This window comes from Aythya fuligula, chromosome 4 (assembly GCF_009819795.1).
Source record: "Aythya fuligula isolate bAytFul2 chromosome 4, bAytFul2.pri, whole genome shotgun sequence".
In the NCBI taxonomy this organism is placed as follows: domain Eukaryota; kingdom Metazoa; phylum Chordata; class Aves; order Anseriformes; family Anatidae; genus Aythya; species Aythya fuligula.
In genome coordinates, this window is record NC_045562.1 from 64,337,727 (window position 1) to 64,356,890 (window position 19,164).

At 38.9% G+C, this 19,164-nt stretch overlaps 1 protein-coding gene across 5 annotated transcripts in view; it reads right to left on the reverse strand.

Moving 5' to 3' along the window:
* The window catches only part of C4H4orf50 (chromosome 4 C4orf50 homolog), an 81,464-nt gene that overhangs the window by 23,544 nt on the left and 38,756 nt on the right, over positions 1-19,164 (reverse strand). For 4 of the 5 annotated variants that reach the window (XR_004253225.1, XR_004253226.1, XR_004253227.1 and 1 more), the window contains one exon: positions 7,487-7,585. The exons of the other annotated variant lie outside the window; for it this stretch is intronic. The gene's annotated coding sequence lies outside the window, so the exon portion shown is untranslated. The remainder of the gene's footprint in view (positions 1-7,486; positions 7,586-19,164) is intronic. 5 annotated transcript variants of the gene reach the window in all.

Here is a 19,164-nt window from a genome sequence, read left to right on the forward strand (position 1 = left end):
AAACAAGAAAGGCATCCCTCTCTTATTTGTTTGGATTGATATTGTCTCATTTTATTTTGTCATATTTGTCACCAACACTAGTGCTGTTGTGTGAAATTGATGGTTTTCACATTTTGATTTGAAAGGTAAAAACAACAACAACAACAAAAAAATCCAGGTTGTCTTTCAAATGGGTAAATTTGTGTTGCATTTATAATCCAGCAGGCTGACCAATTTCATTTCTAAGGTGACACAAGCACAGCCTGGACACACAGAGCACAGAGACACTCAACAGGTGAGGCATGTCCATGAGTAGCAAAGGGAGGGCTGCTTCTCTGAAGGCAACAGCAAGAAGGGAACTCAAAGGATGCTCAGCCCCCCTGACATAGGTAGAAATCACCTTTAGACTTAAATATCTATTAATATATAAAAGTTACAATATCATAAATATTCTTTAAATCTAAAGGGATCTTCCACAGCTTTCCACTGAAGGGCTGACTAGAGGTGGCTTTTCAAAAGCACTTCAGAGTGTTTCAAAAACTGAACCAATAAAAACATTTAAATAAACAAATATTGCTTAATTAATATTGCCTGTGCATGCAGGGTATGCAACAGCAGTATTTATTATTTCCATCTGCGTTCTGGGATGTGTATTATGCAGGATTGTTCAGATCTCCGAGTAGCCAGCGCTGTGTAACAATTTTGCAGCAAAACCCAAAGTAAAACTCAGATGTCACATCTTACAGACTAGGGATTCTTGTCAAGGAAATCATTTCTTACTCTTTTGCTTCATGTGCTGCAGAAACCTAACTTTCCAAGACATTTGGATTACTGTGGAAGAACCTGACTAAAATCTGTTTACCAGAGACACTCTGCCTAGCCATTGTTTTTCACCACTCTTTGCCAATATGCAACTTTCTACCTCTTACTTTCTTCAGTAAGAGAAAGCATAGATTTCTTAACAAAATTTCAGAATATCCTCCAAACTTTGAGCACACTGTAGTTCTAACCCACTAGTCCTTACATATTAATTTTCTTAAATTCTCAAGGCAAACTTTTCCATGTTAACCATGGCAGGACGTTTGATACTTAAAACTGAAACCAAAAGCCATCAACTTTCCTTACAATTAGTCCCAGCTCCAACTCCATCCATCTGCTGTCACTTGGATCTCTCCTTTAATGAGACACTGAAGCATTGTTCATCAGATACATGATATCTAATCAGGAATCATAAACAGATGCTCTAGTTAAAAACACACACACACACACACACAAAAAAAAAAAAAAAAAAAAAAAAAAAAAAAAAAAAACCCACACCATAGTGGCTCTAAAACACTTAGTATTCTTAGTATTTCTGCTGAGTTACCAAAATTTACAAGCTCTGTAGTTAAAAGAGAAAAAAAAAAAAAAAAAGAAGAAAAAAAAAAGTCTCCTTGTTAGAACATGCATATGTTTGAGTTAAAGACACTTTTGCAAGAATAACATGGATGCTCACAGAGATGCTCAAAGGATAAATATCAGCATTAACATTCATATGGAAGTACAACCCTACTTGCTGCTACCTTACAGAAGCTGGCTACAGGCTGTTGCTTTGCAGAGTGAGACTGAGCTTCAGACCATGGGACTTTTCTCCTACAACTGCACTGAACACTTGACTTCTCAGAAACCAAGGCAGAGACACCAGCAGTTTGAACACTGATTTAAAATGTTACACAGAGACTGTGATTTTTTTTTTAAAGACAATCTGAAAAGTAAAAAAATATTAATTGTAAAATGAGTTGGTTTCCTATAGCCCTTTTAGCAATACTACTCTATAGGCAGCGTTTTCTGCTAAAATACTAAAACTGTTTTTTGTTGGAGTAAATAAGTACTTCTCCTTTGATTTGAAAGGATTTCACCTCACTGCAGCAGCAGAGCTTGTCCTATGTAATAGAGGGTACAATAAATGGGTGCAATGTAACATATGTATGTATGTATGTAATATAGGGCACAATAAATGAAATACGGAGGAGAAATACCACAGAATTTTGTTTTAATCTTGAAGAGTTAGCTTACACATAAGCATCAGACTGCTTGTGAGTAATGCAGGACTTCTTAAATTCTTACCAATTGAAAAGTAATATCTTTACCTCTTCATGAGTAAATTCTTATTAATTGAAGAGTTCACAAAGGTTATAAAATTGTTTTAAAACTAAATTCATTCCTTCATGCTAAAAATTTGTATGGTTTCAAGCTTATGATCGCAATTTTTTAGGGAACTGGAAGTGTTAAATCACACTGAAAAAAATATTCTCCCTTTCCTGTGGGAGAGAATGCAATAATATTCTGGACTTTAACAATTATCCTTGACACAAAAATGCTCATGTTTAATGGCTCCTGAGAGAATCTTACCCCCTTCATAGGACCCACAATGGGGTGATTTGAATCTGTGAGAATTTCACAAGAAAAAGAAAAAAATATCTTGCCTGATGTATTTTTAATGACAGCTGTTAGCTCAGTGGCACGGTGTGCTGAAGAGTTCCCAGGAGCAGAGACCAGGTGGAGGGGCCAAATGGGCAAATTGAACTAATTTATCATGTGGCCATATTGTTTATGGCATTTCCATTGTCTTTATCATATCACCCGCACAAACAGTTGACACATAGGTAGGAAGACAGAGAAAGGAACCGGTATCAACAGTGAGAGAAGTTAAGCCACTGAATTTCTATGAACAGATGCAAGGTATTGACATGAGAAACAAGAGGTCAAATGATCTATGCAATTTAGACCATGGACAGAATCAAATAACAAGAGGCAATTAAGCCATCTTGGGAAAAGGACGTATAGGCAAAGCAGCATGGGTGGTGATTTCACACAATTTGTTTGGAATAGCATTCAGGGTGAATGTTTCTAAGTTCAGAGAAATAAACCTAACCTCAGTGCACTTTAGCTTTAAGTGCAAATAATGGCATTAAAGAACTGCCATAACACTCAGAGGATGTGTCAGCATTTGGATCTAACAACATGCATGGAAAAAGCTAACCAGCAGTAACTCTGCCAAGAGCAATCTGACCCCACTGCTTACAGAGACTGACTAGGTGTCTTCTCAGTGCTCACTGCAGGGAGAACCACAAATCCCAGGAGAAGCTAAATGCATCTAAGAAGGGCCATCCCATGTCATGTGTTTTGTCCTGGGAACCAACCTCAGAGTGCCAGGAAGCCCCTGAGCAACCAACTGGCTAAGGGGCCCCGCTGAGCTCCCAAGAGACTTCCAGAAAAACTGCCAGGAACATGTGTGTGCTATACAAAGCACTATTATCTTGCTTCATGCCTTTTTTATCAGAACACAGCATTTGGTGTTTATTCTCCTACATCGCTTCTAAAATGTGAAGAAAGAATGACAGCTTTAGAGGTGTTCAAGGAGCAGTACACCCATCTATATCAAATGATGTGGTTCAATGGTTCCTCCACATTAAATATTGATAGAATAGATAATGTTGTTCAACAAAGACTTGGGTTACTTTGGCACTTGCTGAATTCATAGCAGACTTACACAATTCCTCATCTGTGTATAAACATGCACAAAATAAAAATAGGTATGCAAAACACAACTTGTTTAAGTGATTTAGTATAGGATAGATATTGCCTTTGGTGGTCATGAAGTCTTAGGTGGATATTAAACGGTTTCATAGCATCTACTTTATCATGATTTGATTAAATGGACTCAAATGCCAAATAGACCTTACGTCTAACCTAGAAACAAACAATACAAAAACCTCTCTGATGATAGAATAGCTGCAATATTCACATGGGTGACTAGAAATTGTCCTAATAAAGATTTCTCATGTCTGGTTCCAGACCTATCTTCTGTTTCACACCCACCAATGAATGCAAAAAGGCAACCAGAGAGAGTAATATATATTTAATAACTTACAGCCCAGGCTAACTATATTAGGCTAAATCCAATCGTCACTACCCTCTACCCCCTCCTCCACATATGCATGTTTAGGTAACAGACCTGCTTAAACATCTTTAAATAATTAAACACCTTTGACATTCAGGAAACTCTCATTCTATTTTGCAGCACAAGATACATTTCCAGTCTTTTAGGAAGCTGCCAGCTTGGGTTGCCTGTGCCCTGCGTTACAGAAAACCATAGGAATGCCTCCAACCTGACTCAACACTTCCTGCATAGGTGAAGTGGCACAGGTTCCTGCCAGCCACCCTCTGCTTGGAGCTGCACTGATGCATTCAAATTTTCTTTTAAATTGGTGTCCATATGTAGAGTCCATTCAACTCAGCTTGGGTTATTTGGATTCAATTTCAGCTTTGCACGGTAAGGTGCAACTTAATCTTCAGGAAGCAATGGATTTAGAGGGAACTGCTCAAAGAATCAGCTCTTAGGATAATGCTGAGCAAGGGCTTCAGCCATGAAACTAGAATTTCTGCTCACAAAAAAATCTCATGAGTACCACACTGTAAATGCTGACCAAAAAAAAAACCAACACCCCAGATACAGACATATGGTAACCATAAGCAGTAATAATTCTTCAGCCATTGTCTTATATGATGAAACACAAAGAACAATTTAAACAGCCCAAAGTGCTGTTCCTAAATGCAAATATATATATATAGTGAGAGAGAGAGATCTGTCATAAACCACGAGTTATGGATGGTATTGTGCTATTATGCAAACTGCTCTTAGTAAATAAAACAGTCCTACTATGTTTTTAATAAGGCAGGATCAAGCCCTTGATTAGAAGATGGAAAAAACATCCTTTCAAAAGTTCCTAAGCCATTTCAGATAATACGTGCATAAATCCAAATGACAGAATGACTAGAAGTAGCGATGTTACACTCATTTGGACTATGCATAGAGAAATGGAAAAGCAGAAAAGGCATATATTTAAATTAATTATGCATAGGAAGATGTGGAAGAACTGAGAAGAGTACATCATTTCCAACTACAGGTGAGAGTGGCAGGTGATCATGTACCTTTAATATTGCATTTATACCGAAGTAGTATAAAGAAGACAATGTATTACATTTATATACTGATTATAGATTATAGAACACACTTTCAGCAGTTAAAAGGAGTCTCTTTTTTCATAAGACAGAAAAAGCACAAGTAATCCCGAATCAGTCAGCACATATATGCTGGTTAACATGAGATACTTCAGCAAGTACCTAACCAGTTGTCAGGAGATTTGAGAAATGACTAAGAGTGTTGTAGGATCTCTGGAGGAGGTGAAATGGGGAAGCTGCATGATGGGCCAGACCTGAGGAAACACTGAACTTAACTGTGAAAGCTACAAAAGTCACTGAACTAGGATAGGGGAAGATGGAGCAGCTGGTTGGAAAGAAATATTCTCTCATAATGAATCAAATAGTGTATGTCCTCCATTAATAGCAATGCAACCAAACCATCAAAATATTGTCTACAAGCCCTCATTCTGTAGAAAAGTATCTCTTTCAAGCCTACACAGGTTTTCAATAGCTATATAAAAGTAAATTATTTTATCTATTAATGAACATAGATTTTCCTTTTCTTCCAGGTAAACCGTCTAGCACTTTTCACAAGAATTAAATCTATTTGATACAAATAAAACAATTTCCTATTAATATTATGTCAGCTTTTAATACTTTTATACATGTTGGGTAAAACTTCATTTCTCAACTCTTCCTTCCTGACATAGGATGATCCAGTGGTTACTGCACTGCCTTTGGTTTTAGACCAGACTTTGATACCTTGGTTTGCTACAGACTATGCAGGACCTTGGACTTACACTTAATCTTTTTGTACCTCAGTAAAGATAAAGCTGCTCTATTTTAAAGGCATGGTAAAAGGTGGCAAAAGTCTAAGAGCGCAAGCATCTTGAACATGATCAAAGCAAGCATTACATAGTTCTTGAAAGGAAGGTAAATAGTTGATTCAAATTGAAAGACTGAACAACCATGTACAACCTTTTAAAGTTCTGTCTAAGCCCATGTGTTGGAGTAAAACCAATGAGGAGCTAGAAATCCTCTTCTGTGAATAGGAAATATAATTAAATCTGGTATTTCAGCTAAAAAAAAAAAATACTGTCATAATGTGATGAGCATTTTTAAATAGCTTCTTTCAGAACCATCTTGATTACATATACTTCTACTTAGTTTGCTGTTTTTTTTTTCTTTTTGTAAGACAACATGATAGATTATATGTCTTTGACCATTGTGCAAAAAGTGTCAAATCTGTGTTTGTCATCAGAAACGGCTATATTGATTTTATTGAGTGTTTCAAGATCAATGTGCTCCATGTGAAAATTAACACTTCTAAAATTAGCATACAGGGCTTTCTGTATCTAAATTAAAATATACCAAAAAAAAGCAGTATGACAATTAACTAAAAATTATTAAAAATCTTTGGAGATGAGACATTAAATGTTTATTTATGTTAAACCTGTATTATCCTGTATCCTGCAATGAAAGTCATATTGCAGCATCCTAATGCATCATTTACAGGTCTCTCTGAACCAACTATCAGGCTGCCTTCCCCCACTGTTTTAATAAAGCAGACCAAACCAACTGGCAAAGAGATCCCTGGAGAAAAAACAAAAGCCATACAGCAATAATACAATTCTCATTGGCTTTTCACATCAGTTTTCTCCCTTTTAGCTAGGAAAGTCAATTTAACAGTGTCCCCCATTCATACATCTGAGTCCTTGCAATTAACTCAATTTTCAACCTTCTGGCCAGTTCAGCAGTGAGGTTTCAATATAATTTCAGCATTTGCTTTAAATGCTTTGATTCAATAGGGGCATATCTTTCTAGTATCAATACTTCCTCATCAATACTGTGATTTTCCCCATTATCTCTATACTTTGGAGATTAGCAGAACTTAAACAGTTTTTTATCTCAGTCATTATCTTCTGCATTAGCTACAGTCTAATAGTTTCCATCAGACGTTGAAACACACATGGTAGTAGGATTATGGGGACTTCAGTCAGTGAATGAAAAAAAGCAGGTGTAATAGCATAGCTGAGAAAAAATAATCTGAAAAAAAAGCTGCTAAATTCTCAGGGCAGGCATCTGAGAAAAACACATAAACCAAAAAAGGCCAACTGTCTTCCTTAATATTCAACAGCAGAATGAATATTTGGCCTAGAAATCGGTCTTAAAGTCATAAAGACTTTGACTTTAAAAGTACACATCAGAATTGACAGCAACTAAAAAAAGAGAAAGAGGAATCATGAAGATGTTAGTTGTGCATACACAGTGTTAAAGAGCTGAAAAGAAGATATTCTCATGCTGTTGTTACATAACCCCAAAATCCACTTCATGCCTTGCCTGTATTAACCTGAGACAAGAATTTATGAGGCCGAGGATTTCCAGTGCACAAAAATTTTCTGCAGTTGTACAGAGGAGAGTGCGGTATGATAAATATCAAATGTTTCCAAAGGAAGCACTTACACGGAATAGAAAAGAAATGGTACCCCCTTGTCTCCTAATTTAGTCCACCTTCCCCACTACCTATCATTCTCTGATTTACCTTACAAGGTCTGATAAGGAACTCAGCTTGCAATATCAGTCATAGCTCCAAAAGTTCTGTCTATGCTCTGGAATCAGTCTAGTGAGTACTTTTTCTTACCTAAAAGAGAAAGAAAAAAACAGTAAGTGGTCATTTACATTAAAGCCTGACAGATTGGAGAAGAAAGGTTTTTTGACTTTTCAAAATTGTTTACTTTATACATAGCCTGAGATGGCTTTGGAAATTTGAATCCAAAAACTGTGCAAGCAATGCTGCTGTTTGCTAGAAAGATTCCTCTGTAAACTTAATGCTCTACAATGAAGACGGATTCTTGGGTAAAAGTGCATCTAAGTGAAAGGGAAACCAGGAACAACAAGATCCAGGGTGCACTAATGAAGCTGTTGGTAACAGGTTGCTAACAAAATAGTTCTTAACATGCAACACAGTGGTGAGCATCCTGCCAGGGTACAGAGCAACATGCAGAAAGCTTACAGGGGTTCAGAGAGATTTGACATCCTAAGGGAAGAGAAATCTACTAAGGTTCATTGAATGAATAGAAACCACCACTGCTTCAAGAAGTCCTTGAGCTGCAAATGATTAAAGCCTTGGAAAGCATCCATCTGTCCTGGTATTTTCCCCTAAGTATCTGCTTTCAGCTGTTGTCAGGTGTTTTGTTTGTTTCTTGTGTGTTTTTGTTTGTTTGTTTGTTTTGTTTAATGGATCTTCCTTTTCTGTCCACAAGCAGGTTTTCGTTCTCTAAGCATGAGAAGAAACACAAAAATTTGACTATTTGACTTCCCGAGGTACAACCTATTATGTGCCTGAAGAATGCAAGAGGATGTGACCTCTCCAGGAAGCATAAATTTTAAGAAACTATTCCTAAAACCAACTGCACCAGAGTACTGTAGCTTGGTTGTTCACTGGATGTCTGGAGCATGGTGTCAGCACATGTGGGGGTACCACAGAGGCACAGCTCACACATCCCTGCACTGCCACAACCTGCAGCAGAAAGCACAAAGCCCCTTTCGGCAGCAGCAGCAGATGTCATCTTGTAACAAAATGGCTTGAAAAAGTCTTCAAGGCATAAAATAAACTCTCAGTGATGCTGCCTTCCTTAATAGTTTATGAAGGATGTAGATATTAGCCAGATCAAACTGCCACACAGCACCAGCAAGGAAATGGCCATGATCTATCTGGATAAAATCTTAGAGTACTAAGAGCTATAACAGCTTTGTCAAAGGAAGCAAAACCCAGCTGGCAATTTAATTTGTGCTAGCAAACCAGATATTACTTCTGTCTCATTTAAAGCTACTTCCAGAGAAGAAGAAAATCCCTGCTGTAACTGAAGTGACACGACAGTAACAAACATCAGCTCTCTGCATGGAAAACAAAGTACTGTATTCGTCATAGCTAGTCTTATAAAAAGGCCGTCAGCTGAATACATATGTTCTTTGTCACAGTTTCCTCAATAGCCAGGTGAGTAAACAAAATGAATGTGAATTCCTGCGTATACAGCATCTGTTTCACTTTAACCCATTTCCTCTGCCCTCCCCAAGAAGCCCTTCAGCACCAGGCTCCGCGCAGCTGCACACATGTGCTTCCCCAGCCCCGAACACACAACATGTTTTGCTGTCTCATTTTATTTACCAAGTCTGAGCCAGCCCACCTGAAAATCTCTACTCCTGGCTGTGTACTGTGGAGGAACAAAGAGCTCCAACATGATGGGACTGAATTTCACATGAAAGATGTGTGCATTGACTGGCTCAGCTACGAGTTGGTGAAACTCATGGGAACAGAAGGGAAACTCCACACATCTTCCTTTCATTTCACTCCTTTTTAAAAAATAGCCCAATATGACATTGACATGTACATCTTGAAATGTACCCCAAAAGAAATCTAATAAATATATTTTTTCCTCCTTCATAATCAGTGCACGAACTGATCAGATGCAAGGCAATCCAGGATATTTCTGCTGCTATGGTGCTTTGCTCCTTCAACAACCTAACTGCATTCCCTAGAAATACCAACACAGGGAAGCACAAGTGATGACAGAACTTAGATTATTTGTTTTACCTTACACTGTCATTTAGAAGCATAAAAGTCCCTCCACCACTAGAGGAAGCTGTTTGTATGCCACCACAATGTCCTTGGCTTTCACTATGCTTTACTGAGGAATTAAATGCATTCTGACAAATTAAGAATGTATACACATCTATAAAATATAATCATAAGAACTAAGAAAGAGGGATTCAAGCCCAAAATGTTGTCCTGCCTGACTAACATTTGCTTGTTTTGCTTCCCCTTCCCCCCAGCACAACTTAATTTCTTCTTCTACCAGCCCTTTTCTTCTGCTTCCAGGTGGATTTTTTTTTTTCCTCTGTCCCTTCCTTGCATCTTTCTCCAGTTTTTCCTTGCCCCCTTTAATATGATGTATGAAAGAAACATCATTAGCCAACATGGTCAAAATCCTTAATATTTTTCACTGTACTTTGTGAATAATGAATAATGAGTGACTTGAATAATGAGTCTCCATGTCACCAGAAACTTGGCCACCATCTCCTAAATGAGAGTTTAGGAGCAGTCCTGAAGGAGATAGCCACCCAAGCAAGCCTGGAATTAAAGCCAACGCCTGTATTTTCAGCCACAGGACTATTCAAAACTTCTCCCTGTAGTGAGAAAACTCCTGTTGTGGGAGCAGGAAGGTGAGTCCTGGTGCCCTCTTCCTGAGCAGGAGGTGCAAAGGGTGAGAGTCTTTCTCCTATCTGCTCTGTTCATTGGTGCAGATTGTTAAAGGTCAGGACAGGAAAAAAAGAAAAGCTTTTCTAGAAGTTAATAATCTTCCATGTCTTTTGGATTACATATCCTAACCACAAGTTATAGCCTGGATTCATTTTAAATCTACAAGTAAGCAGTCAGGGCTTGCCCCCTCTCAGGTTACTTGTGTCCAGTCTAAGCTTAGCCAACAGCTAGCAAGTACAATGGAAAAAGAAATAGGCATTCAGATCCCAAACTGATGACTCACGGATGAGATGTATGATTGCCAATGCACTGAAATCACCCAAGAACCAGGCCTGAACTGAATTTCACCTGAATAAGTATAAATCTCCATTGAGTCTGGAGTTATAATACCCTTCATAGACTTCTTCAGAGCACACAATTCATTTGTTTGATAAATATTAACATTAATAACAATTCCGGTTGCAAAATGGTAAGGAGCAATTGCTGCTAAAACTACAGCTCTGATGCTGAATTCACCCATTTTGAAGCCATCCGTGCTCTCATGGATCTGATGCTGCAGTGACAAATTTTGCTGATTGTGCTAATGGATGTCAGTGGCAGCAACAAAAGACTGTTTTAATATCAAATATTTCTGTGGATGAGCTTCCAGCTGAGCTGCCCAAGCACACCTAGAATAGCAGTGCTCACAAGATGCTGGACATAGTAAACCAAAACTCAAATCTCATTGCTGAAAGAGCCCAGAAAGCCAAACCAAACCAAGAAAGAGAGAATAACCAGTATCCAGGGACCACTAGCAAGAGGAGGATGAAGGAGGCATGGTCCTAAAATACCAGGTTTTTATTTGTAGTATTTTCTTAATTTTGTTACCTTTTTTGTTTGTCTGTTTCCCCATGGGTCATAGAGATTCTCTTAACATTTAGAATACTTTACTGTTGTAAAGGAGGGGAAATCCTGAGATAGAGCTTGCTTAATTTATGACAGACATTACATGACTTGGATACCATGATAACAAGGAGCTAGAATTGCAGACCCATGTTCCTCCAGCATCATCAGGCCAAGAGGGACAATGATTATACTGTTATCGTTACAGATATCTTGCTTTCCAGTTCCTCAAGTAAAATTTATTTTTAGTAAACTAAGTAACACATGTCCACACAGAGTAATGTGGATCTTTCCCCTCTCTTATTCATTTTTGGACAGGAAAAAAGAAGAAAAAAAAATTTAAAAAATGGAAAAAAAAAAGAAAAAGAAAAGAAAAAAACAAAAAAGAATAAAAGGAAATTCAATCCCTATCTCAACCCACCCAGGGATTAAGAGTGCTTAGAGGGTCTGGATAAAATGAGAGATGAACAACATATTTGTTAGATGTAATAATGTATGCTCATATGGAAGGAATAGCTAAACTGTCCTTTCCTGTAAAAGAAACTGAACAGATTGCCTAGAAATAGGCAGCTCCTGTTCCCTTTAAAGAGAGAAGCAAATGCCATCCAGATGGAAATTATCAAATGGATCAAACAGCTACATTTTACTCCCAAATGATCTTTGTTCTACTTATCACTCATTATACCAGGAAAACTCTTTTCCCTATATCTCGCGCAGGCAAGAGAACATTAATTATTGTATGCTCATTCAAAATATTCCATATTGAAGGGTTTCTTTATGAGATATTGATCTTTTCAGACAAAAAGAAGGAGAAAAAAAGTGACCTTTGCAATGGGAACATTCACATAAGATCTCTGAGTTCCACGTAAATCCAACATGTGAATGAGGACTACATTGTTCCTGTGGTAGAGCAGTCAACTCTGCAGCTGCTTCTTGACACCCAGTGTGACTAAATGCCTTTTCAACACTCCTATTGCTTGCTTAGCTTTACAAAAGTGAATGCTACAGAGTCCCAGTGAAACAATCCTGAGGTTCTTCATCTACTCTTATTTATACATCCCCACGTGTAAATATTTCATATGGAAGTTTACACTGAATAAACACACAATATAAAAACCACCAAGAATCCTCATTTTTGGCCCTACATAAATACATACAAGCAAGCATAATAAAATTCAATAAATTATGGGGTATTTTCAAAGGGTTAAGAGGAATTAGTTGCCATCTATAATGGAAAGGCAATGAAATCTGGATACCTAATTCCTTCTTATGACTCTGAAAAAACTCCATAACATTTTATGTGGAAAAAAATCATATTTATTTCAGCATATGCTCCCCCCAAAAATCTGATTTTATTTACAGATGCTTATCTCTTAACCTGTTGAGTTATATATGCTCTGGTTATATATTTGATTATAACATGATTTTTTCTTTAACCTGAAAAACCACAGCAGCATAGGTACCTTCTTTTATGAGGATGTAAAACTTATCAGCTGTGGCTGAATGACAAAACAAGAGCATCTAATCTAACTGGGCCATGTAACACTATACCTTTTATTTCACATTAATTATTGAGCATGAGTTCAACTTGTGTCCCAAGTCTATCAGGTGGGCCTATAAATTAGAAGTTGCTTTTTTAATGGTGTGGTCATCAACAGATAACACAGTTCAGCTGCAGCAGTTGGAAAAAAAAAAAAAAAAAAAAAAAAAAAAAAAAAAAAAAAGTATACCAAGGATCCCAAGGCTTCAGAAATCACAAGAACAGTGCCAAGAGGGTGAAAGTGATTGTGGTGTGAGTGCACTTTCTAGGGCCTGAGGTCTATGTGATGTTTTAATCTGTTTCAGAGTGTTGATGGATGTGAGCTTTACAGTAGCTGGGGGTATCGTGGCAGCTCTGCCAAGGAAAAACAGGCCAGGGACTCTGCCTAGGGGAGTAATATAAACTCTGCCAAGGGACAAAGGGGAGGGGAAATCCTGATGCATTGGGGTCCCAATGTGAAGTATACAGATGAAAATACATTTTCTTCCACTGATAATCCAAGGAACAGATTGACAAGCAGATTTGGACATTTTGTACAACACTATGACTTAGTAATCAGTCCCAAAACAATTGTTTTGGAGCAGGAAGCAGCCTCTGATGTTAAACTGCCACGGTGCCAAGGTGAGATGGACAAAGAATATATTGCTACAACCTCTGTTTAACTGTGAGCTCAAAGGTAGTAATTCAAAGTAGGACATACCATAGGGCTTTACAAGTAAGTATTACAGACAAGATTTTCCCTTCTGAGGGAAAATCTAGTTAGGAAATAAAATATGCATGTTTATAAATTAAAAAGGATCATGTTTATGCACAGCAGAGGTGGTTAATCCTAATAATACTGTTAAGGTATTTGTCTTATTCATAAACCATTGCAACCGGTTTAACGCACTGCAGAAGAAATAAGTGTGTTTATTTTAAAAGAAAGGAGTGTTTACTTTCATACTAAAGTTTAGAATTTTATTTATTTTTTTCTTCCAAAGAGGACTATTAAACTGAGGCAGAACCTTCTTCTCAAAAATGGTTTATTAAACTGAAGAATGTGCCTTGACAATCGCATTGTTCTTTCTCTAGCATCCAGTTTGCCAGTGCACAGAGCTGCAGTCATTCTTAGTAGATATGTCATCTTCCAGAGACTTGCAGGAGTTTGAGCAATTGCTTTTAATTTAGAAGCAGCAGAAACCACTTCCCTCCTTTACACTCTTTAAAGCTCCCAAGGAAGCACACAATCAAAGATTTCTTTTAATATTACCTTACTTAGGACACAGAAATTAAAGAGAAGAACACAAAAGAGGTCAGAAGCCCTCTGAAGGAAACACATGTGCCTGTGTGATTTCCCAGAACAACGGCAGTGACTGCAGGTATTAATCCACTAAAGAAAACTCACCACAGACCAGGCTGAATCCATGCATCTGAACACACTGTTTTATAAGTTGTTGCCCTCTCTTCCATATTGTTATACTTTATGCTGTTCAAGGGGAAGCACACACAAGTAAAGAGCAGTACACAGTTCACAGACAGAGAACAGTGAATTCAGCTTTTTTTAATGCAAAAGCTCCGGAGTATTAGCACGAGACCTGGCATATGCTCAATGCCTCACTTGATGAATGTTGTCTCTGATCTCCCGTGGCCTCAAGAGAAATTATGTCAGGTCAATAAAGCCTCAGATCTACATACACATTTTATTTCCTATTTAATATATGTATCATCTGTTACCTAAATGTCTCACATTGAATCCAAAAGAGCTGAAGACTATAAATAAAGACAAAACTACATAGTTAATCCAAGGAATGAGTACAAAGGAAAAGTCCTCGGGCTGAACATTAAAAAAAAAAAAGATAGAGAACATCACAAAGGCAAAGGTTCCAAGTGTTAATGGCAATTATCTCTTCTGAGAAGGCTAGTTCAGCGTTTGGAGCAGTTGCATAGGATGCAGGAGGAGGATTTCAGCTCCTTCTCCTGCTAGGCACTGTCAGCTCACCCCAGCAAGTCACATATAACGGTGGTCATATTTACTGTTGAAGTACTTTGGATGGAAATCAGCTTCCCATTCTTCTGCAGTGTAGATCCCACATCTGAGATAGTCCTCCTCAGTTCATTTTTATATTCAGTGAGTGAAAAGACATCTCTATCATAATACATGTTTTAGGGATTACATTACAGTGAGATGAATCCTGTCCTGCAGACCAAGTGCTGGTTTTTGTTCAGGACTATTAGGGGCCCCAGGAGACTAAGTCAGACTTACACTTGGTCCAAGGAATCCCTAGATCATGAATCATGCAGAATTCAAACTTAGTTCCTAAACAGATGATAACAAATTTCCTGCTTTGGAGACAGCTACCTAACATTCACTGCTGTGAAGGTCTGCAGTGTTGGCTGAGCTGTCCTAAACTTGTTTGGGGTTCAGAGTGAGACATCTCTGTGATAAAGTCTTCACGGAAAGGCAAATGAGTGCTGTTCAGCCTAGGAACCATTTCACTCAAAATGCAAAATCTGTGCAAGAGTCTTTACCTTTAGACAAAAATCTGATTTAAGTTATACAGTGGAATACATGAAATTCACCTGTGTTCATCAGCCTCATTAAGGCTAAAGGGATTCAAACCCACATAACTCTTAAACCTCAAGAGGAGTAACATAACTACAGGCTAGCCTTACTCTGGAGAGGACACACTGTACCCCCTTCCCTTTCCAAGTTCTGCTGTTTTTCAGGAAACAAATTTCAGAGGAATGAAATGAGAGGCAACAAAGAGCTTATATCTGTAGCATGGTGAAGATGTCACGTCACCTGAAAACAACCAGGAAATGCTGAGTCAATTGTCCGTCCACTCCCAAAAGTCAGTGGAAATCTCAGTCTCAACCCCTTGCTGTCCACACAGCAGCCAAATGCTGGCTGGATTGGTGTTTCTCCCACAGATCTACTGCTCTGAGACCCAGGAACAGCTCCATATCCCCCAAGGCACACTCTAATCAGAGTCATAAACCACCAGAGCCTCCAGCTGCTGCCAAAGGCAGCCTCACCCTTAGATTTTAAAGCCCATTCAGCAGAAGTGACTGTCTGCAGCCAGCTGGAAACAAGGATGTGGCTGCTGAGAGATGGAGTCTCCCTTCCACAGATGGGGAAGCAGAGAGGCAGCTCTCAGCAGATGGTGGGGGCAAGGGAAGGCAACACCAGACGGCCACAATCTCCCTTCCTATCTGTGGCTTTTGCTAAGAATGAGAAAGAATTGCTCATGACTTTCAGACCTGGAGCTGTTTTCGAAAAATGACAATGTGCTCCAGGATCTCCCCACTTCAAGAAGGCTTTGCCAGACAGCTGTACGCTGAGAGACCACAGCGTTTAAAGCTTCTCTTGCCCAAATACAATTAGCACAAGTCCAACCCAAAGGAGCTTCAAGGAATCCTCTGCTGAAATTACCCTTTGCTCTGCTCCATGTTCTGCACCATGACCAAGCTGCAGTGGCTAGGCAGAAAATAAATCTTCATTTCCTATCTTCAAAAAAGCAGAGAGGGAAAACTTTTCATTCTTTCCATGAATGTTTGACCTCAGTGCCTGAGAAGCCAGGCTTACAGCTGGTCTCTATCACCAAACAGAGCTGCTGCAGCACAGTGGTGAACCTGACCCATCATCTGTAACAAGACCCTCTAGCTCCATTACTAGAGTTCAAAAGATCTTTAACAAGGGTGCAAGTCAGTCTAGTTTCCAGCACAGGAGCAAAGGTTCAACAGTTTATGCATATTAAAAAAGACACAGTTTGGGGAGTATTTTATACAACCCCTGATCTTTTTTCATTCCCCTCTTTCAGCAGCAATGAGGCCAAAAGAGATGAGGGAGATCTAAACTGCTACAGGACAAGTGTCTCCCACTGGCTTGGTCCCACTGTCATCTACACTTGGGCTGGCAGTGGAGAACATGAATGAGTTTCCTTCCCATGGAAATGAAAATATTTGGGAAACAGAAGGTAGATTGAGATACATCTGGATTTTAACCTGCAGTAGAGTCAAGGTACAACCAGAACTTCCACTGCATAGTCTTAATGTTGTCTTAAGTTAAGGTTTAAATTCAGTCTTTAAAATAAAAATTTCAGTCCATTTCCCCACTTCTATTATTGACTCCCAAAGGGGAGAGGAAAAAAAAGAGAAAGATCTGCAGAAAGTGATTTCTCCCTATTATTGTATCTCACCTTCATTTATGCCAATCCCTTGCATTTATACATACATAAGTATACAAATATACATAAATATTTCATACATATGTAAATTAACACATTATTCTGTGGTTCCCCATTATCCTGACTGATAAGATTGAGGCCACAGGCTGGGAAAAGACAATGTGCCTAAGTGTTCTGGGCCAAAATTTCTGAAATATTTAGCTTTCTGCCATAGCCCCTCCTCCTCTCTTTATTCTAAAGAAAAAGCTGCTGCAAGAATGATGGACGTAAGTCAGAGCTACCAGCTGGCTGACCTGCTAAGAATACAGTTGCACAATTAGATCCAGGAGTTTCTTGGTTTAATCAGGCCTTAAGAGAAAGGTCTGCACTGCAGAAGCCTTCCATGCATTATCTGGTTTTAATAAGCAGCTTTAATATTCATCAGCTTAAGGGATAGATGAAAAGACTAAGAAGATAGTAGTGCTCTTGCACATCAGAATTGCCACCCAAAAATATAAACATGATTTATTAAGGACTACAGAAGGACTACTTAAGGGCTACTACTATTCATTAAGGACTACAGATTGGCAACTCATTTTTGTCCTGACCCACACCAATGTCAATCCTGAGCATGGGACTGAGTTATCATGGGCTGAGCCTCAGATCTGATCCCCAAATCTCTGCACATAAAGTTTTTCACAGTAGATGGAGAGTGATAGGCTTCCAAAGGAATCCCTCTCCATTTTCTACAAATATTTAATCTCCAAGGAAACCTTGTGGTTTGAACAGTGAATGGTGGCATCATTTACATTGAACACATCAAGTTTTGTGGTCTTCCTGAGTTTCCAGTGCCTTCCAGGCCTTTCTCCAGTGCACTCACTTACAATCTCAAAGGTGGACGCAGACCATGTTCCTTTCACATCCTGCTGCTATTGATTCTGACCAAACTATGTCTGGTTTAGATATTCCTAATATGTAACTGTCAACTGACTTTAACTATCAAGAATTCATGATGCAAGTTATCACAGAATCACAGAATCACAGAATTTCTAGGTTGGAAGAGACCTCAAGATCATCGAGTCCAACCTCTGACCTAACGCTAGCAGTCCCCACTAAACCATATCCCTAAGCTCTACATCTAAACGTCTTTTGAAGACTTCCAGGGATGGTGACTCCACCACTTCCCTGGGCAGCCTGTTCCAATGCCTCACAACCCTTTCAGTGAAGAAGTTCTTCCTAATATCTAACCTAAAACTCCCCTGGCTCAACTTAAGCCCATTCCCCCTCGTCCTGTCACCAGGCACGTGGGAGAACAGACCAACCCCCACCTCGCTACAGCCTCCTTTAAGGTATCTGTAGAGTGCAATAAGGTCGCCCCTGAGCCTCCTCTTCTCCAGGCTGAACAAGCCCAGCTCCCTCAGCCGCTCCTCGTAGGACTTGTTCTCCAGGCCCCTCACCAGCTTCGTCGCCCTTCTCTGCACCCACTCAAGCACCTCGATGTCCTTCTTGTAGCGAGGGGCCCAAAACTGAACACAGTACTCGAGATGCGGCCTCACCAGAGCTGAGTACAGGGGGACGATCACCTCCCTAGCCCTGCTGGTCACACTGTTCCTGATACAAGCCAGGATGCCATTGGCCTTCTTGGCCACCTGAGCACACTGCTGGCTCATATTCAGCCGACAGTTCAAGCAAGACTGGATAAAATAGGTGAATGAAGACAAAACGTAAGACAGGTTATTATTTTTCTTTGTCAATATTATGCACACTGTTTTCCTGAAAAATAAGAAGAATACAAGAAACAGTCTAATACAGGAATTGCATTGACTAAAGACAACTTCCTTAATATACGCATGATCTGTCATTGTAGGTGTTCTGTTTCTTTTCATCTGACAATAAAACTAGCTTTATGTTCCTGTTTATGACCATTCCTACCAGATGAGAGCAAAAAAAGATAATGCAAGAATGCAGGAGAATTTGTAGCTTCCTCTGACCACATAAAACTGCTTGTTCAGTACTAGAAGATTATTATTATTATTATTATTATTATATTTTACAGCTTTCACAGGAAAACAGCTATTCCTTCTGGTGGTTTTCGATTTTCAGATCCCACTCCCTCCTCCAGTGCATGTGCAAACTACTCTGCAGTGCATTTGTTGCCTCAGGTACACCATGGTTTTCTTTTTTAAAGTTTATCTTTCACACAGCCTTTAAAAAGCACTAACTATGCACAATTGCCATGTATTCTGTTCGTATGCTATTTCTAAATGATATTTCTGTTAATACTAGAGGGAAAAGAAAGGATCTTGCTGCTAAAATACAACATTTTTACTTTAGTACTGGAGAGTTCAAGCACAGAAAAAAGAACAGGGTAAATATCACCTGAACTTGTTTAA